The 25,322-nt window shown below is 40.7% G+C and overlaps 1 protein-coding gene across 14 annotated transcripts in view; it reads right to left on the reverse strand.

Moving 5' to 3' along the window:
* Positions 1-25,016, reverse strand: part of GNB1 (G protein subunit beta 1) — a 72,334-nt gene extending 47,318 nt beyond the window's left edge. For 4 of the 14 annotated variants that reach the window (XM_083752794.1, XM_083752798.1, XM_083752797.1 and 1 more), the window contains exon 1: positions 24,100-25,016. The gene's annotated coding sequence lies outside the window, so the exon portion shown is untranslated. Of the gene's footprint in view, positions 1-5,747; positions 5,803-22,401; positions 22,695-24,099 lie in introns of those variants that run through there. The other 10 variants (XM_083752793.1, XM_083752795.1, XM_083752803.1 and 7 more) reach the window with 6 other exon arrangements.
* Positions 25,017-25,322: the final 306 nt, after the last annotated feature.

Raw genomic sequence — 25,322 nt, forward strand, 5'->3', positions numbered from 1 at the left:
AGGGAGTAGAAGGAGCACCAAGTGCTTCCTGAGTGAAGCGCTCATGCCACATTTTCTGTGTTTGGAAAAACATGCATGGAAGGATAGAGAAGAAAAGCAAGACAGTGCAAGTAGATTTGGTTTCTATAGTATCCTTACTGAAAAGCTAGTGAAAAAGGCTTCCTTCCCACTCTCAGGGCAGAGGTTCTGTGTTTCTGCTCCAGATCTTACATTTGGAAAGACACAACAGGGGGAACCCCACTATAACCACAAAAAACTTGTGCTACATCAAGATCTTTACGGTTAAGGCTAAGTATGCTGTTTCCTCTCCCCCAGATAAATGCATTTCATACTAAAGAAATCAAATCTGTGAATCCCAAATTATATAAACATATATACGACATTCAACTAAATAATTTACCAATCTCCATCCTACCCTAAAAGATTCATGTCATGCAGGAAAGAGCATATTTAAAATAAAAAAATCTCAGAATTTCAATTATATTGGCCAGGAAAAGCTTATTACAGGGCAAGGGTGAAACACATGCAATGAAAATGGAATGGAGAAGAAGGAACTAGGATGATGACAAAGGAAATGGAGCTATTCCAATTTTAGACTTCTCCCTTTGGTATTCAAGTTTCCCGACTAATGGCTGAAAAGAGAGAGAAGTCTGTGTTTTTCTAATTGAAGCAGATTCTCGGGAATATGAATTCTGTACCAGATAGAGTCCTAGCACTGCATGTGCAGGCACAAAACATACAATTATCTATTTTTAGCAGCTCTGCAGGACAACAAAATGGCCTGGTTTACACATCCCTTTAAACCAGTTAGCTTCACTATGGCTTAAAGGTAAATATACAACATGCTGGTACATGTGCGCTAGGAACTACTATGCCATGTTTGCTTTTTCTCTATCCAAACAAACCACAATCTAGAATCAAGGTTTGTTCTTTCCTTACTGCTTGCGGTTTTAGGAAGCCAAACCACGAATCCTGGTTCGGATGTAACACTAAGCCAAACCAGTGTTAGAAACTCAGAAATATAAGCTAATTGACAAATGACTCCTTAAATCTGGGTCACGATCAACACAACAGAATGTCTAGGTGCCGCCGCCTGTGTTTGTTGCTGTCGTTGTTAATTTCATTTTTATACCACTTTATACATTGGCTCCCAGTATGTTTCCGAGCACAATTCAAAGTGTTGGTGCTGACCTTTAAAGCCCTAAACGGCCTCGGTCCAGTATACCTGAAGGAGTGTCTCCATCCCCACCATTCTGCCCGGACGCTGAGGTCCAGCGCCGAGGGCCTTCTGGCGGTTCCCTCATTGCGAGAAGCAAAGCTACAGGGAACCAGGCAGAGGGCCTTCTCGGTAGTGGCGCCCACCCTGTGGAACGCCCTTCCAGCAGATGTCAAAGCGATAAACAACTACCTGACATTCAGAAGACATCTTAAGGCAGCCCTGTTCAGGGAAGTTTTTAACGTGTGATATTTTGCTGTATTTTTGGTTTTTATGGAAGCCGCCCAGAGCGGCTGGGGAGACCCAGCCAGATGGGTGGGGTATAAATAATAAATTATTATTATTATTATTTATAATTTAAAGAAAAAAAACTTAAAGGTTAGAATACATTAAAACAACAAATAAAACAATCCAGCATAAAACAAATTCAAGCTTCAAGAAAATATTTCAGATTCTTCTCTAAGTGACATTTTGCTTTCCCCATATTTATTTACCTACTTTATTTATATAGCTGTCCCACAGCAAAAGTACTCTAGGAAGCCAGTGTGCTATAGTGGTTAGTGTCAGACTTGGGACCTGGGAGAGATCAGTGTTCAAATCCCCACTCAGTCATGAAGCTCACTGGGTAGCCGTGAGCCAGTCACAGCCTTTTAAACTACCTCATAAGGTTGTTGTTAAGGAGGGGGTTGAACTATGTACTCCTTGATGGAAAAGGTGGGGTATAAATGCAATAAATAAGCTCTTTTGCTTACCTGTTTAAGAAAGCTGATGGGGCCAGCCAGATGGAGATGTCAGTCGCCAACCTGGCATCCAGAGATCTCCATGTGGTTGCAACCGGACCCACGTCAGTAGCAAAATGCACCTGGTGCATTTCAAACACTGAGCCAAACCATAGCTTAGCTCATGGCAGGACCAAGAGGAGCAAAGCTGTTACCGCTGTACTCCATGCACCCATAGTTAAGCTTAACTGTGGATTAAAGTAACATGTGATCCAGCCCAATGTCACACACATATGACACTAATTATCAAGCTCTTGCTCTCTACTCTGCATGTTTCAGGATTAAACATCCACACAGTCATTTCACTTTGTTGTTTCCTTAAGGCACACTTAAAAGAAGCATTTCTATTAATGATTATGTCGGTTAAGGTTTATAAACATAGTTTTTGTATTTTTTAATTTCATTTTATAATGTAATTTTATAATGTAATTTGTATTATAATGTAATGTATTATAAAATTTATAATTTTATAATACATCATATTATAATGTATATAAAACAGAGAACAATTATAACAGGTGAAAATTAAAAGATAAAAATCCTGTAAAATAGGCACATATAATGAGTACAGTTGCACATGGATTAAAACAATAAAGTCCAAGTAAAGTCTTTCGTTATCAGATTATCAAGTATAGTTCCATATTTGCCAGGTTTGTGACAAGGGTTGTCTTGAAAATGAGGGTTCTGCTGTATATGTTATAAAATAATGCCAAATCACATAAAAAGTGTCTGGAGGTTTTAGTCTTGTCAAAATCTCCAACTGTGCATAATTTTTCCCATTATAGCTCTATTCCAGAGGGAGTAGTACCAAGCATCCAGCATAAGATTTTGGGCTGTTTTAAGGTTTATAAATGCTAACCTACAAACAGTTGTGCTCACAATGGATCAAGATTCGATCTAGGAAATTGCTGCTACTGGAAAACATGTGCTCTCCACCCACAAGGACAAAATGATGTGCACTCAATGCCTTCAGAAGGAGCATTTTCATTGCAACAATGAACTGCAGCCCACTAATAATCGTAAAATAGTCCAGATCTTCATAAGTACTGTAGCCTAATCATCAATTGTAGTTTCATCAATTATATGTTTCTGGCTATATTATGATATAACGTTGGGGGAAGGGAGTGACAGGGGATAATGGGTATGTTTTGTAATTTTGAAAAAAGAAACAGTTTGAACAGGAAAGGGGGTAGGCTGTCGTGAATGCTCTTTAAATAGAGGCAGTGAAGGCCTCCAACTTGGATGGCTTTAACAGAGGATTAGACAAATTCATGGAAGGCCATCAATGGTTGCTAGTCGCTACAGGTTTTACTCTGCACAGCATGAGGCAGTTTGTCTCTGAATATCAATTGCTGAGAATCACAGGTGGGTAAAGCACTGCTGTGCTGAGGTCCTGCTTTTGCATCTGCTCAGCCACTGGGAGAACAGGATTCTAGACTAGATGGGCCACTCGCATCAGAACATAAATAACACCTGGATTATAATTATCCCCTCTTCCTTGGGATTACCAGAGTGCAGAAAATTGTGTGCTGCCACGTTTAGACGATTGTCTTGAAACATTCTATGTTCTATATACAACCACAGTAGATATGGGGAGTTGGGTGAGATTTGGAAGTGAGAGCTGGGCATGAAGAGTTTAAAGCTGACTTTTAAACTGAGGTTGTCATTTTAAGGTATATTGAGCTCAGTTTTGAGGCTATAATTTCCTGCACAAAAATGTATTTTTGTATGCCCCCACAGTACATATTTAAAAATCAAAGGAGCATTGCAAAACGTTCAGGGAAGTTAACAATCCAACTTATAAATTATTTCCAATACATATAAACCCAGGGTTAATGAATGAGGTCAGTTCACTTTAAAATGCAGACTGAACTAATTTATCCACCATCCCTATGCAGAACATGCAAACACAAAAGAACACAGGAACAAAGGACACAATTTGAGGCAACAGTTAAACTGTAGAGGGGAGATCTTTCATACAGCTGCTGTGCCTGAAAATTTTGACATGTTTATTTACCAGCTGTCTTATGTGAGGAGCCTCTATTTAACTTAATAGAGGCTATTACAGCATGTTAAGAGGTGGCATACTCTAACTTGCTTTGAATCCTGTAAGGGCAGCTTGCATTATAGATACATAATAATTAACCTGACATTTTAAGAGATTAGGCTAGTATACTATCCCAATTAGCATGTTAACTAAACCACAGTTTAGCATTACATAGAGGAGCCTCCTTGATTCTAATCAAAGTGGAGCTGAGCTCACATGGGCAGAAATTCTGCCAAGTTTAGTTTCACTTTCAAAGAATCTTAAATTAGCATTGTGCATGAATTGATGGTCTTAGTTACAACAACCATGGTTAGCCAGCTTTCTTTCTTTTACTTACTCCAGAAATATTATACTCCTGGAGAAGATGAAAACGGAGAGGCACATATATTCATTTATGGTGGGGATAGTGGTTAAAATTACTGGACAAAATGTTGTCAATCCTATTTTTGTTATCTATTTTTGATTACCTTAATGAAATTAATAATGTTTATGAATGCTGTAGCCATGCTAACCATTTTATGACAATGAAAAATCAATGCTAAGTTAAGCTTAAATCTCCAGTAGGAAACATGTATTTAGCCACTGGGGAAGTTAACCCACAAAATTTATTTGTCCAAGGGACAATAAAAAGCCAAACTAACTTTTCCTAGCACAGTGCAACATACACAGCGCACAGTATACAATTTGGAACAATGCCTAATCAATCTGAATATGACAAGCATCTGTAACTGGAAACTAGCAGGGATCTCTTCATGCAACATCATCTCACTTTGATAATGTGATGAGTCCACTTGTAATTCCTGCTACACCCATTAAGAAAATGATTGATAACTCTGAACATTTTATGCAAGTGTTCTCAGTGATTGTGCAAGGAATCTGGGTAGAAGTACAAAAAAATTATTCAGTTTTCCAACACCATTTGAGATTACAAATTTTAAAAAAGCAAAATCCAGCATAGCTTTATAAAGCCATGGTTTGAAGATTCAGCAAGCGCTTTTGTTAAAAACAAGGATGACCAGTCAACACCTTCAAATGCAAATAAACTTGCCAGAATTCTTCTCAGTCCCAGCCAATCAGGAGGAGAAGGTATCAGTCAGCCTGACACTTCACTCAGGCTCATGGAGGCTTAGCCACAGAGCACTAAACACGGTTTAGCATTATGTGCGAACATAGCCACTGCCACTTTAATTGTGTATGAGACGAGTAGGCTTGAGAAAGAAGTGGGAAAATGCATTTCCCTTGAAATACAGTGGTACCTTGGTTCTCAGACTTAATCTGTTCCAGAAGTCCATTCCAAAACCAAAGCATTCCAAAACCAAGGCACGCTTTCCCATAAAAAGTAATGCAAAACAGATTAATCCGTTCTTAAAAACAACCCCTAAAACACCAATAGCCGACAGCCACATCAGATGTTTGGCTTCTGAAAAAACGTTTGAAAACTGGAACACTTACCTCCGGGTTTTCGGTGTTTGGGAACCAAGGCGTTTGAGAACCAAGGTACAGCTGTAAATGGAAAGTGTCAACTAACTAATTAGTTCAATTTATCAACAGGCCAATGCTATTATGTTTGGACTGGTCTTTGGGGTTGGAAGGAACCCCTGGGGTCATCAAATCCCTCCCCTGCAATGCAGGAATCTCAACTAAAGCATCCAAGACAGATTGCCATCCAACCTCTACTTAACCTCCAAGAAAGAGAGTCCATTACCTCCCGAGGGAGTCTGTTCTACTGTCGAAGAGCTCTTAATGTCAGAAAGTTCTTCCTGTCAAACATATATTGCAATAGATCAGTCAGCCATTAACAACATTAGGAATTCAAATGCAACTTTTTTTTGTGGGGGGTATTGTTTTGTATCCAACAAAATTATACCAAAGAGTAGATCCATCAAAATTTATGTGCCTTAGCTAGTCATGTCTATTAACTTCAATTATCTACTTTGAGTAGGACTTACAATAAATACAACCCATTGCATTTCTTTCACATATGCCTCTGTAAACTCTGTACAATTGACTTTGTTCTTATGGTTGAAGATTAATTTCCAGTCATCGTCAAAATTGATGTTGGCTGCAGTTGAAAAGGGTGTCATGACATGGAAGCAAGATTCTTTTGATTTCTTTGGGACTTTCTACATCCTTTCATGCCAGAGATAGGTCTGTAGTGATACAATGGTTGTGGGATATTGAGATGGCAAAGACTGTTTGAATAGGAAAGGTAAAGAATTTTTCTTCTTCTGATTCATTCTGTTGGGGTGCTGCTTTCATTACCCATCCTGAGCAACTGGGATGGCACAGTTCACATAAATTCCTAGCTGTTTACATGAATATGTCTTATAAACGGTTGCCTACACCAACTGGCAATGTTCTCAAATGAACAAGAGGTATCTTTACGGGGCAAAAATGATGTGACAAATACAGCTGCCCATGTAAAAATGCAATATTCAAAAAGTTAGAGAAGTTCGCCTCCCCTCCTTTCAACCAAAACACAAATTAGAAAAGTAACAAAGACTTTGCAGCTTGTCGTCTCACATCTGGCAAACTGTGCAAGTCACTTCTTGTTTAGAGCAGGCATTTCCAACTGCTTGCTTTCCTGTGATGCAGAAAGCCTTTGTGTATTTTATACACACACTCTCTCTCTTAAGATGGCTCTAATCACCTAGGAAATGATGTTTAAAAATCATTGGCTTATTGCACTCTGAAAAAGTTAAAGCGTTTTTGTGTTCATTCATATATATACTTGAAAGGTTTCTAGGTGAATCAATATTTTGATTAGGAATGACTGAATGATTTAGTAGTGCAGTAAAGCCACCACAAAATTAGGATTGCACCGCTGAAAGGCAAGATAAGGGCCGGGGGCCTCCAAGTGCAAGAAATGTAGCTTATTATAAGTGTAATGCAGTTCAGAAAATTCCTTCTTCAAGTCCAATGTACAGCATACATAGGATAAGGGTTAATAACATGAAATATAAGAAAATATAGTGTGTTCTCATAAATGTATATTAAAACTATAAAATGATGCGTTTCTGGTAAAGTTTTACTATGAAAAGATTTAAATGTAATTACATGATATATTAATAAAATAACAAGCAGAATATAAAAGGGCTCCTAAATGAACAAGAACCGACACTCCCTAAAATTATTTGAAACCCACAAAATCTGATTGGTCAGACTCAAAATATAACCTAAATAAAACTATACCAAAGCAGAAACTTTATGATTAGCAGTGTGCAACCAAATAAAGTAAATGAATTGTTTTTAACAATTCTCACATAAAAGGTATATATATTGCGGTACGTTCTGTCACAAGAAGCAGCCAAACTGCAACTTTTAATGTCCACTTGAACAGACTCTATGCAGGGAACTGTTACTAATAAAGCAGAATTCTAAAGAAAAAATATTTTGCCAGATACAATGCCTATGGAATCACAATAGAATTTTCACTCCTTTGCTGGAATAAAAGTTCCTTAACCTAAATAAATAGGTAAAGGTAAAGGTACCCCTAACCATTAGGTCCAGTCGTGGCCAACTCTGGGGTTGTGGAGCTTATCTCGCTTTATTGGCCGAGGGAGTCGGTGTACAGCTTCCGGGTCATGTGGCCAGCATGACTAAGCCGCTTCTGGTGAACCAGAGCAGTGAACAGAAATGCCATTTACCTTCCCACCGGAGCGGTACCCATTTATCTACTTGCACTTTGGTGTGCTAAAATACTAGTTTGGGAGTGCTCTAGGATTTGGCACTGACTGGGGAAGCCCAGGTAACATCAGTGGCTAGGAGTAGGTTTTATCACTTTTGGCTGGTATGTTAAATGCAGCCCCTTCTGGGGAGGACATACAGGGATCCATGCTCCAGACATGTCCAGATAGACAACTGTAATGTACTCTGTGGGACTACTGATAATGACTGTCTTGAAGCTTCAGGAGGTTCAAAATGCACTACAAAAGTCCTGATGGGTATGTGGCAGTCCACTGTAATATACCAGCTACACTGGATACCAGTGTTCAAACTGAGCTGCTGGTGTTAACCTTAAAGCCCTAATGATTTGGGACTGAACTACTAGATGACTGCCTACATCTGTACCATCCTTTTCATGCAGTGAGATCTGCATCAGAGGTATTCTTGGTGTATCCACATCCAACTTCTCTGAGGTGGATGACCACATCTTTAGATCTCCCTCCAGTAGAGATATAGTGTGTAGGTACATGTCAGGCTTTTCTGAAGGTCTTAGACATTTTAGTTGATTGGCTTTCCCCAGGTAACATTTTGTCCCAGTCACCAGATGAGTGATGGTACACTGTTACACTACTGCAGTTCTGAGTGCTTAATTCTTGTGAATCTGTCTTATTCTTGGTTTTCCTAATAATGGATTTTAAAAATACGTGTACTTTTTTTTGCTGCAAGTGTCTTTTATGGGCTTTGCTTGGAAAAGCAATATTTTTAAAAATACCTATAACAATAAAATCCATTTGTCTACAGTGATGGCATTAGAACCAAGTACTGGTCAGTGTGTGCAAAACCCTGCTTGCTTCCTTACATAGCAGAGCTAACAATATCATCCTGGTCCAACCGATTCGTACTGTTCTAGTCACAGTCTGCACCACAAAATCACAGGTTAACATGCTTAACATGTGCAAGTGGGAGGGTGTTCTATATAGCTTTCTCCATATACAAGGATAACCATTGTGGTTCTTTCCTAAGGCAGGGGTAGGGGAACCTGCGGCCCTCCAGGTGCTGCTGGACTATACAGTCATTCCTATGGACTGGCTCAAGCAGATGGAAATTAAAGAGTCCAACAGCATAAAGGGTCACAGGCTCACCATACCTACTTTAAAGGTTCAGAGCTACTTAAAACTCAAGGAAATCCTCACACAGAACTTAAGAATCCTACCTTATACTTAAATACAGGCCAAAGTAACACAGCACTTTTTAAGATGCTTGTATGTATCTTTTCTCTGTTCCTTATCTCTTCCAAGTAACCAGGCTAATGACATTTCTTCTTTGGTTAACAACTTGAAATACATTAATGCACCAATATTCCAACAGGTCGACTTTTAGCAGGGCTAACATTGAACACAACCCAAAACCTGGCTCTTCCCTCACCCCCTACTAACGGAGATGGAAACAACCATTTCCTGATTTAAACTAAACTTTTTCCCAGTGCTCAGTTGCGAAGACCTGCTGCCTCTCCAATTCCTGGGAGCTGGAGAGGCAATGGATCTTCTAGGCCAGCTCAGCAATTATCACCCTTGTACCACTATTCCCATTTCTAGTTGGGACCAACCAGTGTTCTAAATTCCCCAGGGGTCAGGTGTGTTTTGCTACTGGTATGGGTCCAATTGTGACTACGTGGAGATTTCTGGGTGCCAGGTTGGCAATCACAGTTTAAAAACATCTGCCTAGTCAAGTCACCCCAAACAAGAAATCTCATGATGCTTCTATGAAAAGCTAGTAACTTCTCTTATTTCTGACTGCTGCATTTGGGGCAACTATATTTTGACTGGCGTTCCATCACTGTAATATACTACATAATATGTAATTCTTCCCTAACTGGCATCCATGAATTCTTGGAACAGAAAGCAGCCTTCAAATTTTGATCCAGAGCACAATGCTAAATGCTCCTATTACAGACACTGCACTATGCTCCTAGACCTACATCTTCACTACGATTCCAAGAAACCCTGTTACTAAAGGTTCATCTTCTAGCACAAAGATCTCTCTACTAGACAGAACCATTATATGCAATCATCATTTCAGAAGTGTTTATTATCAGGGATGAGGGAATCTTTTTACTGTTAAGGGCTGCATTCCCTTGATAGTAATCTGTCGCAGGCTGCATGTCTGCAGTTAGGGGAGACAGAGCAACACCACCGCAAGATAATCATTACTCTTCACCTGCCCCCCCCCCTGTATAATATGAAGGAATTGTTGACTACAGGGAGGTTGATAAAGTTGCAAAGCATCTAGCTATGCAATGCACTGCCTAGTACGGCATTTTCTCCTGCATTAGCTACTTGAGGCTGGGTGAAATCCTAGTGCTAGATATTATTGCCTTTCAGAACTCAAAGGGTTCCATGCTCAAGACTGACTGACTTCTCATTACAGGCTCACACTCACTTGGGCTACACAAATCCTGAGTAGATGCCGTGCATCTTTCAGAAGCAAATGTTCAAAACAAGATTACAACATTGGGTTAAGTGCAATTCAGACAGGTACAAAACTGAAAGAGAGCAATTTGGTTATTAATGTAAAATTACTTGTGTGTCCTAAGGTGAACAGAGTTTCTAATTTCAATACATTTGCATTAAACATAAAACTGTATCCTCCTAAACACTCTAGCTAGTCAAAACAAAAAAAAATCCTTCCAGTAGCACCTTAAAGACCAACTAAGTCAGTTCTTGGTATGAGCTTTCGTGTGCATGCACACTTCTTCAGATACATGTATACGTGTATCTGAAGAAGTTTTGACTATGGCAGACCAGCACGGCTACCTATCTGTAACTCTAGCTAGTGTTTGACAATCACCAATTATGGCTCATGGTTCATTTTGTCAGTTACCTAAGAAAGGTAAAATTCCTATTCCACTCTGCCGCAGGATACTACATCATAGACCAAACCTATTGTTTCTGCCAAAAGCAAGGTTACAGAACCATGCATTTGTCAAACTCTTCCCATCTTCATGAGTCAGTGGTGCCATCCTTGATACTGCAGTTTTGCAGCTGCTGGATTCCTGTATATCTTTTAAGCCTGTTGGGCTCCTTTGGGCTCCCACCCCTGCCAGCCATTTCTTTCTTGTAGGATCTCAACCAAGCATCAGTATGTATGCAGTGTTAGAAACAGATATATAAGCTAGATACCGAATGGCTCCTTAAACCAGTCACTAGTTGCCATTTTGGGGCAAGGCGGCTTGAAAGTCATATTTTTCAATACAACTTTTTGGTTCCTGAAATTTATTCTGATTGTGCAGATAAAATACAATGGATAGAATTCTACAGGATGTGTTGCTAGTGTGTGAAAACAGTCAAGATCCAAGGATCTCCAGACATACACCTCCAGGTGATGGAGACGTCAGGTGCCATCCTAGCACATGGGCATCTTCAAGTGGTTGCAAGTGGCCAACAGTAAGTTGCAAAATGTGCCTGGCGAATTTCAAACACTGTATTTGTAGACTTGCTTATTTGTTAAGAGAATTTGTGTAAATCAAGGGAAGATGAAACTTATGATCAAACTGAAATCTTTGAAGCAATAGTGTGTATTAAATTTAGAGAGCTACTATACTCCTTTCCAAAAAGATATAGTTGTGACAGCAACAAACTTAAAATATTGGTTAATATGTGCTAGGATTTAGACTTTTTCATAAAACCTAAAACAAGGCAGTGGCATCCAAATTAAAAGTGTTTAAATAAGAACACCAATTGCCACCTCATGCAGAACTGCTGTCATTAGTTCAAGTGATTTGTGAAAGTAACAGCTAAGTCTGTTGTTGAAAGGTGGGAGTTAACACAACCTACCAAGTTTTCAAAAGCAACTGGGACCAGCTAGAAACGATAAGATTTAAACATACTGATTGGTCAGGCTATGTGCCAGCCATAATAAACATAGGACTTAGTAACCTGCACATAAAACCTAGGACTGCATGATTACCTATAAACATTAAACAAATGGCTGATCTTTGATCAAGCACCTCTGGTCAGCAGTTATCAATTTGTTTCTCTTCATCATGCCATCATTAAAACAATTGTCTTCAATTGGCCAGATTCAGGACTCACCTCTAAGCCCCAACTGCAACAAGGAGCCGACACTTAAATTTTTTTTAATGTATCAGTATTTAATAACAATCCAGTATTATACAGTCGTACCTTGGTTGTCAAACGTCTTGGTACTTGGACGTTTTGGCTCCCGAATACCACAAACCCGGAAGTGGGTGTTCGAGTTTGCAAACGTTTTTTGGAAGCCGAACGTCCAACACACCTTCCGATTGAGTGCAAGAAGCTCCTGCAGCCAATCAGAAGCAGCGCCTTGGTTTTTGAACTGTTCCGGGAGTCAAACTGACTCCTGGAACGGATTAAGTTTGACAACCAATGGTAGGGTTTACTTCTTAGCCTTTTCTTCTCCCAAAAAATGTACTGCAAGGCAGCAGAGATTTAGCATCAGAGATTTCCTCCTCCAAGATGGGCTACATTCCCAAGCTAATGATCCCCATCTTCCCCTTACTTTCCTCTACAGGACCTGCAGAAATCGCCTTCTTTACTGTTGGACTCAGTACTGGTCTCATCCACTCAATCTGCTGCAGCCTGTCTTTGAATGAAGGGGAAGTTGTAATTCACTGAGGGTTTGAGACCCATCGGCTACTCTCCAGAGTGGAATCTCTAAGACGGTTGGATGGCACCTTGTACACCTCCTTCTGGCAACTCCTAGTCAAGCTGGTGCCAAACATATTGTTCTGCTTTCCTTTGGTGAGACCGAGCCGGGGGGGTGTCTAGTTGTCTGGGCAGCCCAGGACCTCCATACATGCCCTTGGGAGGTCACTTCAGTACACCTAACACTGCAGTTAGACTTCACCCCTGGAGGCACACTCCATTGTCTCTCAAGACTGACGGTTTATTATCAATCATCGGGAAAATCTATGCTCGCTTCCTGCTAACCAGACTAACCCAATGGGCCGAAGATTCCAATCTGATAGGCCATGAACAGGTCGGGTTTAGACCAAATCGCGCTTCTATTGACCATGCTATAATTCTATATCATTTGGCGCGGAAGTATTCTCATGGTCTTCTATGTGCCGCTTTTATAGACCTGAAGGCGGCTTTTGACAGTATCTCTAGAGAGCTGTTATGGGAAAAACTGGCAAAGTGGGGCATAGATAAAAGGCTGTTGTGGCTTATGATTAAATTATATGAAGGGACGGCCGCTAGGGTGTGGTTAACACCTGAGGGCGATCTCACAAACTCTGTACCAATAAATAAGGGGGTACGACAAGGGTGCATCCTTGCCCCCTATCTTTTTAACCTCTATATTAGTGACATGAGAACGCCCCTAGCTGAGGCCCAAACCTCCATTCATGCACCCAGGCTTGCAGACTATCGCTGCCTCTTATTATTGTACGCTGACGATGCGGTGATCCTCTCTTATTCTCGAATCGGTTTGAGGAGGGCCCTTAAGATTTTTGCGTTATACTGCCAAACAAATTTACTTACTATTAACCATTCCAAATCTAAAGTCCTAATTTTTTCCAGGAGTCGTAAACTGTATAGATGGGAACTCGAGGGGAAGCCAATTGAACAAGTTTACAAATTTCAATATCTAGGAATTTACTTCGTATAATATGGGATGGAAAGCGCATATCTCAAGACTGATGGATGCCAACAACAACAATATACAGATGTGAGGGGTTAAGTCAGATGGTTGCTTAACTGAAGCCACTTAGTGAAATCAAGTATCACCTCATCAATGAACAGGTATATTTTCAGCTCACACTCTTACCAATTACATTACTTGCAAAACCTTGAGAGCTGCATACAGGGAGAGAACTTGTCATCCTCTCACAGAACAAGCTATCACCTGATAAAATTTTGCAGATCAACTTAGCAAATCAAAACATAGTACTGAGTCCAATCCAAAAGTATACAAAAGCTACTTGCACTTGAACGTGCTTTTGAACTGCTAGGTGGGCAAGAGATGTATTTATAGAGCACTAACCATCCTGACAGAGTATACTTTTTCATGAACTTTAAACATGTGCTTTTTATGCTCAAGGAGATGCAGCAAAATATGCCATTGCAATATTCTATTCACATGCAAATAGCTCAGTAAAATAAGGTCAGAATTTTATATCAAATCATTAATATAATGAAACTTGTGAAGAGGTGTGTTTGGAATGGAGCCATTGCAGGTTGAGGTTTATGTTAAAAGTCTTAAATAAAAACAGCTCACACTACTGGTATCCCACATATATATGAAGGTCTTCTTAGTCTGCTTTTAAAACACTTTGCAGCAAACATTTGGATCTGCTTTAATATTAAGACAAAAGGCATGGCTCAATGCAGTAGAACACATACAAAAAATATCACAATCAGCCCCTGGCATCTTCCAATAGTGCTGGGAAAGATTCCTGTCTGCAAGATGTTTGACCACTGCCAGTCAAAGTAGACAATACTGAGCTAGATGGATTAATTTTTTGACTCTGTATATATCAGCTTCCTAAGTTTCTAAAACACAACACTACATTTATCACCTCCCAGTCCCCCCAACTTTTCAATAAAGTAAGGCCTCAAATGACACAGGGGCTGCATTCAGGAAATCGCACCTAAAGCCAAAACACATGGGGTTCATTGGCAGGTGAAATTGCCAAAGTCATTTTTTCATGGAACACCACCCCCATTCCAAGATTTTTTTAAAAAAATAAATAAATCCCCACACACACATAAAGCTGAATGCACACAAGTTAAATGTGTGTACGTTGTGGGCCTACTGTAATGGCAAACAATAAGAAGAAAGGTGTACTTGGGGGAAGGGCTGTAAAAGAAAGATCAGTTAATTTTAGCATTCCCACAGGCATCCAAAGGGACAAAAACACAAGTAATTCCAGGAATGCGTTGAAAATTACTTCTGGCCATTTAAATGAGCCTTTGAAACAGCTAACTTGTAATTAGAAGACAAAGTTAAAATTCTACTACACAAAAGCTCACATCCCTTACCATTCCCTTATGTGTCAACATTCTAAATGACGTTTCTCTTCTGCAAGTATCTTTTATACTTCAAAAAGATAGTGAAAGAATCATGGAAAGCTTATGTAGCAGATTTTCATAAATTTTGGCAATTCTACTCAAATTAGCAGTCATGGCAAAACACAGGTTTTAAGTCACCTAATAAGTCTTATACATTTCACCTCTTGCTAATGTGCTCCTAATTTAATAAGAAAACCTAAGCAACAAACCTATACACTACACTGTTATTTCATTAGGGTATACATAAAGCTCAGTACACTTTTTTATTGTTTAAAGTAGGGAGTATCAAAGTTTGCCACAAAAGACTCCTCAATTTCAACAGCCAGAAGTGTTGAACCTACTCACATATTCAGAAACACCACTCTGAACACAAAATTAGATTTTGGAAGGTATCACTCTCTGGCTTCTTGACAGGCAGCTTAACAGCTCTTGCCCAACTTTAAGCTGCACCTGAGAGATGCCTTTGTCCTCAAAAAAGAAAGACTCCTAAAAAACTGAACTACTGAATTAAAAAGTGACAATCTGCTTGTATATAATAGGAGAGTGGGGCTAAGGTATATCCTCATCAGAAAAATGAGAATTTTGCCGCAGATCACTTTGTTTATAACACCATCAATCAACATTCTTAAAAAAAACAAGAGCTTGCATTTAGATCTTAATGCTGTGGAGAATGCACATACCACCCTTTCAAGGTCCTACCAAACTACAACCTGTGAAGTAAATCATGCCTTCAAGAGTCCTGAAAACTCACACTTAGATGAACCACAGCTTTAGAGTTAAGATAGAGAATCCCTTCCTGTTCTTTGATGAAAAGATATGAAACAGTCTTTTAATGCATCTCCCTTGTAAGAGAACATATCAGCATAACTCACTTTTAAAGATGTAAGAGATGAGTATCAGATGAAGTTTTACATATGAATTATAACAATTCATGGGTGTGATCTTTGATAAAGGTTACCTCTTCCACTTGCCTCAGGTTAGCCTATTTTTCTTACTTGCAAGTATATACAACAAGAAGCAATAGGACTGAAGCAGAAAATTTGTAGTGAATTTATTTCCTCCCACACCCTTTCCCATTAATATATCAGCACTACATACACACCATTTCCCCAAATACTTATAAGATAATTTAAAAAGATGGTGCCAATTGGCAATTTTTATTGCTATGTGGCAGGAAGGTGAGAGTGAGGTAAAGATAAATATAACACATATTTTCAAAGTTAAACTATGGTAAAATCCATATGGTAAACAGTACTTACAGAAACGAAATACAGATAAACACACAAAAGGTTCTCAGAAAGATAAAGCTATTTCCTTAATTTCTAAATGCTATAGTTGTGCAAGTGATAAATATAAAGTGTGCATGTATATGCAAATATGTGTGTGTGCCCCCTTCACCATCTGCACATTTGATAACATATCTTCCTGATATAATAAAATTAAGTCAGCCTTAAAGATGGCAAAGAACACTCTGGTGTGGAAACAGACTAAAGATGCAACTAAATGACATTAAGACCTTCCCATTTTTAAAAAATGGTGAATGCAGCTGTGCAAGCAGAGAGGAATTTGTATTGGACCATGGTGCAGGAAGAGGAGCTTTAACCCTTCCCTCCCTTTTCCTAGTTAAAACCTACCTCCCAAAACTGCTTTTTGCCCAAGACAGCAAAGCGTATACCACAGGGCAAATGGAAGTGGAGCAAGGGGGAGTGTCAACCAGAAAAATTGTGGGTGGGATTAACTCCTATTCCTCAGTCCCTCAGTCTCAATATGAATGACTCCCACTGCTATATTTTAAAAAACAAATACAAAGCAAAGCAAAGCAAAACAAAACAAAACAAAACATGGAAGTAATGGATACAAACATTTTCCAGAGTATCCAAATTTTAAAATGCAAGCATCTAAACACACAACTCCTCTGAAACATCTCTAATATTTATTTAAGGGATGCATTATTTCTCATCGGAGGATTCTGCTCCAACATTTAATAAACAATGTATCCAAAGTTTGGAAACTGCTTTTGGTTTTTACAATCAAACAATATATGAATTTTATTAATTTATTAAATAAATAAATAAACAAATAAACACTGCTGAGAGGAGACCATCTTCTTATTGAATCAGTACCTCTCAACCAAACACACTATCAGATTCTCTACCTCTTTTATCCCTGACATTCTCCTTCACTCTACATATTCTCATCTGGTATCAGCTCCCTTTTGTCATCCATGGCATTTATCATACTACTCCTTATGACTGGAATAGCTTCCCGCTCTTTATCATCAATGCCTTTAAATTTTACCTTACAATGCACATTTTCTGAACAAAACCTTTCATAAACCTGAACTTATTCTACAGTGTCAGAAACCTCCCTCCTCCTGCCCTTTGTCATCATCTTAGTTCTGCCTTTGCCTAGAAGCCTTCTGGGAAGTGACCCTGTCACTTGCATTTGCAATGACTGCCATTCTAGGCTCCAAATATAATTGACTATTTGGTTTAAAAGTAACCAGTCTTTAGCCATTTCACAATGACTGATACTTTCAAAATGACCTATTATGCCTGCTGAGGGCAAGGGGAAAGAAGATGACAGCAATAAGGATTTTTCTTCAGTGCCAAATCTGCCATCTACACAAAATTATTCATTCCCTTCTTTCTTCTGTCAAGCTCATGTTAATGGCAGTCTCAAACAATACGGAATGCCATATGGCTACATCTGGATATTAAAATTGAGAATATCAATTACCAATCCACTAATGCAAAGCCAAAATCCACGGACAGTAAGAATTTAATCCAATCCAGGGACTGAAACTTGAGCCAATTGCAGGAAGCAAAATACAGGAAGCAAAAGCTACATTCATTTTTAGCAGAAGTGTGATTATTCCACTGAAAGTCCTCAGATAATAGTAAAATATGTTTTATTCAGTCATACACTTTAATTAGTACGGAGAAAAGTGACAAAAAACACGAGCAGTTACAGATTTCATGTAGTGACATTATTAATGAAACCAGTTGGATTATATCACCATTATGTGAGGTTGTAGAATCAACTCCATAATACAGTGAGGAGTAAAAGTATTTGATCCCCTGCTAAATTTGCCCGTTTGCCCTCTGACGAAGAAATGACCAGTCAATAATTTTAATGGTAGGTTTATTGTAGCTGTGAGAGACAGAATAACAGGAAAAACCCCAGAAACCCAGAAGACAAGTCAGAGATTGATGTGCATTATAATAAGTGAAATAAGTATTTGATCCCCCTATCAACCAGCCAGACGTCAGGCTACCTGGTATCTTCACTGTATCTAAGGAGCTGAGATTAGAGACACCTGCTGTAAGGGAGAGGTCTTACCTGTAATCCCAGCTCGTTACAGTACCTGTACAAAAGACACCTGTCAACAGAAGCAATCAATGCAGCAGATTCCAAAGTAGCCACCATGACCAAGATCAAAGAGCTGTCCAAGGATGTCAAGGACAAGATTGTTGACCTGTACAAGGCTGGATTGGGCTACAAGACAAGCAGCTTGGTGAGAAGGTGACAACAGCTGGTGCAATAATTTGCAAATGGAAGAAACACAAAATAACTGCCAACCTCCCTCGGTCTGGGGCTCCATGCAAGATCTTATCTTGTGGAGTTGCAATGATCATGAGAATGGTGATGAAGCAGCCCAGAACTACACGGGGGGGGGGGGGACCTGTCAATGATCTCAGGGCAGCTGGGACCATAGTCACCATGAAAACAGTTGGTAACACACTACGCCGTGAAGGACTGAGATCATGCAGAGCCCGCAAGGTCCCCTTGCTCAAGACAGCACATGTACAGGCCCGTCTGCAGTTTGCCAATGCACATCTGAATGACCCAGAGGAGAAGTGGATGAAAGTGTTGTGGTCAGATGAGACCAAAATCAAGCTCTTTGGCATCAACTCAACTCGCCGTGTTTGGAGGAGAAATGCTGTCTACGACGCCAAGAACACCATCCCCGCCATCAAACATGGAGGGGGACATATTATGCTTTGGGGGTGTTTTCTGCTAAGAGAACAGGACATCTTCACCGCATCGAAGGGACGATGGACAGGCCCATGTATTGTCAAATCTTGGGTGAGCACATCCTTCCCTCAGCCAGGGCATTGAAAATGGGTTGAGGATGGGTACTCCAGCATGACAATGACCCAAAACACATGGCCAAGGCAACAAAGGAGTGGCTCAAGAAAAAGCACATTAAAGTCCTAGAGTGGCCAAGCCAGTCTCCAAACCTTAATCCCATCGAAAATCTGTGGAGGGAGCTGAAGGTTTGAGTAGCTACACATCAGCCTCGAAATCTTACTGACTTGGAGAGGATCTACAAAGGAGTGGGACAAAATACCTCCTGAGATGTGTGCAAACCTGGTGGCTATCTACAAGAAACGTCTGACCTCTGCAATTGCCAACAAAGGTTTTGCCACCAAGTACCAAGTCATCTTTTGCAAAGGGATCAAATACTTATTTCACTCATTATAATGCACATCAATCTCTGACTGACTGGGTTTCTGGGGGTTTTCCTGTTGTTATTCTGTCTCACACAGCTACGATAAACCTACCATTAAAATTATGGATTGGTCATTTCTTCGTCAGAGGGCAAACGGGCAAAGTTAGCAGGGGATCAAATATTTTCTCCCCTCACTGTATGTAGTGCACATTTTAAAATTTATTTCTAGATCATAGACTAGACACAATCTTCACCTGAAGAAAAAGTGCTCTGACTCCAAACTGTGGTTGAGAAATCACAGCAATGCCTCCTAGAACAGTTAGTGGCTCTTTTAATGACCTAACTTTACTTCCTGGCATTTCGAGAAACTTATTGCACACAAAATGCAAGCTATGTGCAGGGCTGATTTGCAAAAAGGATGACCTAAAAGCCAAAACAGTAATGTGTGTTCCTTTTAATCAATCTGCTCAAAACATACAGCATTTATTTGCTGGCTACATAACCACTATTATGACCGGTTACCATGCTTAGCTGTTACAGATACAATGGAAATTGACATCCTTATACTAAAGCCTTGTTTGTTGTTAGTTTTCATCTGAAAAAGAGGCCAAGCAGCCTCTAACATATGCTTTTAATTTAGTTTAATAGAACATATTTCAGACTTCCTCATCTATCCCCCCACTACCACACGTAATGCCTAGGTATTGTAACATCAACCAGTGTCCCCATACAATAATATGGTTAACTTCCAAGTTCAAACTTTTCCAGGTAAGTGGATGAGTTTCTCAATGCCAGACACATAAAGTATCACGACAGAATGCTTACTGCCACATTGACCTAGCAGCTGCAATGAACAAATAGGGATAAACCCTAGTGAACACAGGCCCTTAGGTAATTTTAACACCTACTCATAGAGAAAAGGGCAAAAAAAGGAAAATATAAAACATGATCAAAATTCCAGTGGTGTGCACATGAAAATACAATAATGACAAGTAACTGTCAATCAATATCTTGTGCATTTATCCAAAGATCTATTCTTTATGTGGGCCTCAACTACAATGTAGAAACATAAAACAGACCCAACCCCCCAGAAAAACAAACCCGATGCCAAATGCAAAGAACACTGTTATGAGCTAACAATTAGAACCCATAATAAAGAGTATGGGGTTACTATTAAACTCAAAATATACTATGCATTTTACTAATTGCAAGATATGTGTACTAAATAAATAAATGTCATCTAGTCTGCCCTGGTGAGCTTTCAGATGTAAGATAAAAATTAAACTAATAAAATTTGATAGTATTATTTTAAAGCTATTAACAATAATTTGATGCCATCCAAATAGTGTAATTTCAAATGTTTCTGCAAATGCAGGTACAATTCCAAACATACAGACTGTGAAATATGTTCTGCTCACTTCTAAATTAATCTGCTTTGGGTCAGTTAGAAGTCTGCAGTACTGTACTTTAACCCAGCTGGAATGTGAATTAAAATTAGCTATTGGTTTTTTAATAAAGAATGTTACCAACTTTAAAAATCTCATTCAATTGTACAAGCTACTCCAGTAAGCACTGAAAATATGTAAAAACTTGTATAAAAAATATAAAAGACCAGGGAAAATGTTCTACTAATCAAGCAAGCTTCTGCTTCATGCCACTTTTTATTTATATATATATTTCACTGAAGAATTTCAGGTCAAATACTGTTGCAGAAGCTGTCATATTTTTGGCAAGGGAGCAGAACTGCATTTCCTTTCCATCACAAAGAGGTCACATGTGATCACACTGACAGATTACACAGTTCTACAAATAATGCTTGTATAAGATTTATGTAAGCCCTGCTGTAGAAGAAAATTGGTGGCAACATTCTGGGGAGGAAAGAGTTCAAAACTCTTATGAGGAGGCTTTGATAAGTTAAAAATGATCCCATCACTATATCCCATGTATTTATGCCACGATGTAAAAATTTCAATAAAACTATTTACTCCACCCACCCGGCTTTATTTGGAGACTGAAAAGCATCAAAAGATTAAAAACCTAGAACATCTGCCAATCCCCTAGCCCCAACAAAACAAATCTGTTAATTAAAAAAAAAAAGCTTATCAAAGTCAGAAAAGGAATTTAAACATGATTTGGTTTGGTGAAGCTGTGTTTAGTTGAAAACGAAGAGTTGCCTTCCTGCAAACGCCATCTTGTTGCAGTTACCGGGCCCAGCACAAAAAGATCCATTCATTCCCCGAAAAAATGGGGGGGGGGGAGAACAAGCACACCCTCCATAATCTGCAACCACTAAAACAATTGACCTATTCAATCCCCTCTTCCCAAAATTACAAGAGAGAATGCTTAATATCTAATATTAATTAAGATCTCATCTTCATCTCGTTTTCTAACATGCATTTCACAAACCCAGCAGAAGCGGTTTGTCTTTATTTACAAGCCTGTGCTTAGAAGGAAAGCCTCAAAATGTGCAACAGACCTCTCCTCAGACTATGTACATAAATGGCGACAGCAGCCTCCTTTCAATTTTTGGTATTATTCTTTCACCACATCCAAATCCCCAAGGATAGGTGGTGTGAGAAGCAGCTTTCCCCATTTCCAAGCTTTCATTTTTTTTAAGGAAACAGCATTTGCCTTGTTTAAAGTGGCTAATATATATATATATATATATATATATATATATATATATATATTGCATAAAATGTGTTCGAATAAGTGGTTTTCCTAAAGCAATCATGACAAAAATCACATTGGTTAAATTTTTAGTTCTTCATCACAGTGACAAATTGATAACCTCTACATCATTCTAATATTCTTCTTGACACATTATTTAAAAAATAAAATAAAATCCTTCCTTATCCTCTGGATTAATTCATTATTTAAAGTCACACAATAGTCTCCATAAGCATTTCCCTCATGTGGTTTTAAAAATTCACCTAGTTATTAAAAAAAAAAAACTTTTACTACAAAAGCAATTTTCCTTAAATTGCTTTAAAAAAATAAATCATATTTGTGTGCTCCCTGGTTCTCAAGCAACCAACGTCTACCCTGAGCAGACATTAATGGCAAAATTATACAACACCTATTAAAGCAGAAAAGCAACTAAAAAATACAGCAGCTAAATCTCTCTGCTATGACAGTGAAAGTAGAAGCATTTCTTATTCTCTCCCCGCCTCCAAACCATTTCCTACCGTAGGAAGAAGAAAACCACCAAGATTCCATTTTCTTAGCCTTCTCCTTGGCCAGGGGTTGCCTAAAGCAATCTCACCCTGTTTTCCTCTCCTCCACCCAATCAATTTTCCACCATTACAGTACCAGCCACACACAAACAGCACTCTCTTGATATTTTCTCCCAAGCATCCTCTGTGGACTTGCTTGCCTCCTTCCCCTCCCCCCACTTCTAGCCTCAACGCATGCAGAAAAGAATCAGTTCTTCAACACCCCGCCATACACACACACACCCTTTTCCTATCTCTGGCCAGCAGCTACAGAAAAACACTCCCCCTCCCTGATGTTCTGAGATGGGTGGGACAGTGATGGAGACAATGAAAGCAAAAAAACCGAAATGGTTATTTCTTGATTTCCTGTGTCAGCAGCCCTAACAAAAAAGGGCAGGGCACCTCGCCTAGTCAGGAAGGATGGCATTGTAAGCTGGGGGGAGAGGACAGGATAGAGAAGGGGAGAGAGAAAAAAAGAGAGCGCAAAATGGAGGGGATCAGATAGGGAAAGGATTTGAAACAGCAAGGGAGAGTATTAAAAAGGGAGGGGAAAGCAGAAGTAGCTGTAATAGGGAAGGGCAGTCTAAAGCAGCTGGGAGGGGGAAATTCTGCGGGGAGAGGTAAAAACAGAGGGGTGAAAGAGAAAGAAGTGGGGCAGAAAGGAGCAAGATTTAAGTCATGAAGTAGGAAGGAGATGAAAGTATGAGGTGAAAGGAAAGAGAAAATATGGGGGAAATTGATCAGTACAGCACAGTACTCAAATTTCAAGGAGGGGCAGCCTCCCTCCCTCCCTCTTAGTTTTTGCATTGCTCTTTTTAGAAGGCTAGAGAGGGAAGAGAAGCATGATTTGGCTAAAACAGGAGGGACCCAGGGTTGGGGATTTTATTAAAGGGTTCCTCCGTCCCCTATAACTGAAACACACTGAAATGTTTTTTCTTTTTTTGCCAACAATTTGTTTTTTTAGAAAAAGAGATGATATGGGGGGGATAGGTATCTAGACGGGAGAAGTGAGGAGAGAGTATTTTAAGGTGGGGGGGGGAGAGAAAATGATTTTAAAAGGGAGGAGCATGTGAAGGGGCGTAATGGAGGCTTCTGCGGGGGTGGCAGAGGAAGAAAGGGTTTAAGGTGACTTAACAAGGGCCTGGAGAGATCGTAATGGGGCGGGGGGTTGAATAGGGTCTCCGCGGAGAGATTTGATGGGGCTGCATGCACAAGATCAGTGACTGGGAGGTGGTTGGGGTTTTTTTTTAAGAGGGGATGAATAAGGCCTGATTTTCGGCGTGGGGAAATGAACAAGGTCTCCCGATTTTACAGGATTAACCGAATGAGGCCTGTTTTTTTGCGGGGTGGGTGGGGAGAGTATTAACACGATATGAGATGGGGCCGGGTTCCCCCCCCCTCCCGCCCAGGATCGGGTCAGTAAGGCCTGTTTTTCAGGGTGGGGATGTGAACAGTGGCTGTCATGGGGCTTCGGGTTTTTTTTTAAGAACGGGGCGAACGAGGCCTGTTTTTTCAGGGTGGGGATACGAACTGGGTCCGTAATAAGGACGGCAAGCAAAGCTGTAAAGGGTGGGGTGGGGGAACGTGATTAGGATCCCTGCGAGGGAGACTTCGAAACAACACCCCCCCTCCAATAATACCACATATTATGCTTTCCTCTCTTTCTCTCACCTTCCTCGACGGTCGTTGCTCATCCACGGCCTCCGCCGCCGCCGCCCCCAGCCAATACGCCCTCCTCTCCTCCTTTCTCCCTCCCCGCCGGGCGGGCGACCCCCTCGCAAGACCCCCGCCGAGAGGCGCCGGTTCTCCTCCTCCTCCTTCCTCCTCCCAGTCAATTCAGTCCGTCAGGCCAGCCAGCGGGGCAGGAGGCAGCGTCGAGGGAGGAAGCAGAGAGGAGGAGGAAGAGGAAGAGGAGGAAACCGGGGGGGAGGGGGAGGTATGGAGGAGGGGGGACACAGAAAGAGAAATAAACCGGGAGGAGGAGGAGGAAGCCCCTACTGCTGCTGCTGCCGCCTCGTCGCCGCCGCCGTCCGTCCCGCGCTGCGCTTGGCAGCCGCTCCGTTTCCTCACGAAGAGACGCACCGAGGAGGAGGAGGGGGGGGGAGAGAGAGAAAAGAGGGAGGGCGGCGGCTGCACCACCAACAGGAACGTCGAATCAAGAGGAGGCGGGCGGGCAAGGGGTCCCCTGAGGGAGTCGCTCGGGCGGGCAGGTTTTGTTATGTGTGGGAGGTTGTTTCCTCCTCCTCCTCCTGGTTTTTCTTTCTTTCTCTTCGCGGTCCTCGGTTTTTTGTTTTAAAAAAGCTATGGTGGGTGGGTGTGAGCTCAGCCGCTCAGCTCCCGCTCGCGGCCATAGGGAAAGCAGCGGAGTCTCAGCTGGCTGGGTTGGGCGCGGCAGGCGAGGGTAGGCGGCAACTCCCCGCTTGCTTGCTTGCTTGCTTCCTTCCTTCCTTTCTCTCTCTCTGCCTGCCGCTCGCTCGCTCGCTTCCCCGCCCTTGCGGCCCGGCTGGGAAACCCCGAGCACGGCCGTTTGGCCTGCCTGGGTGTTCTCTCTCTCTCTCTCTCTCTCTCTCTCTCTCTCTCTCTCTCTCTCTCTCTCTCTCTTTTTTTTTTTTTTTCCTCCTCGACCTCCCCCTCCCCCTGTCTCGTGCCGCCTCCTTCCTGGAACTGAAAACCAGGCAGTCTGAGGTGCTTTTTTTTTAATAAAAAAAAATCAAAAATAATATAATCAAGGTTAAAATAAGTCACTTCATGCTGCTTTGGGGTTCTTTTCTCCTTTTGGGTCATGCCCACCGCCGTCCTTTCTCACAGGCTGCGTGTGAGGCGATTTTGTTACTACACTAGTCGTTTCCAATAAATAAAAACGTCATGATTAGGAAGGAAGGAAGGGGGCGGGA

This window comes from Podarcis gaigeae (genome assembly GCF_964106915.1).
Source record: "Podarcis gaigeae genome assembly, chromosome: 8".
Taxonomy (NCBI): Eukaryota; Metazoa; Chordata; class Lepidosauria; order Squamata; family Lacertidae; genus Podarcis; species Podarcis gaigeae.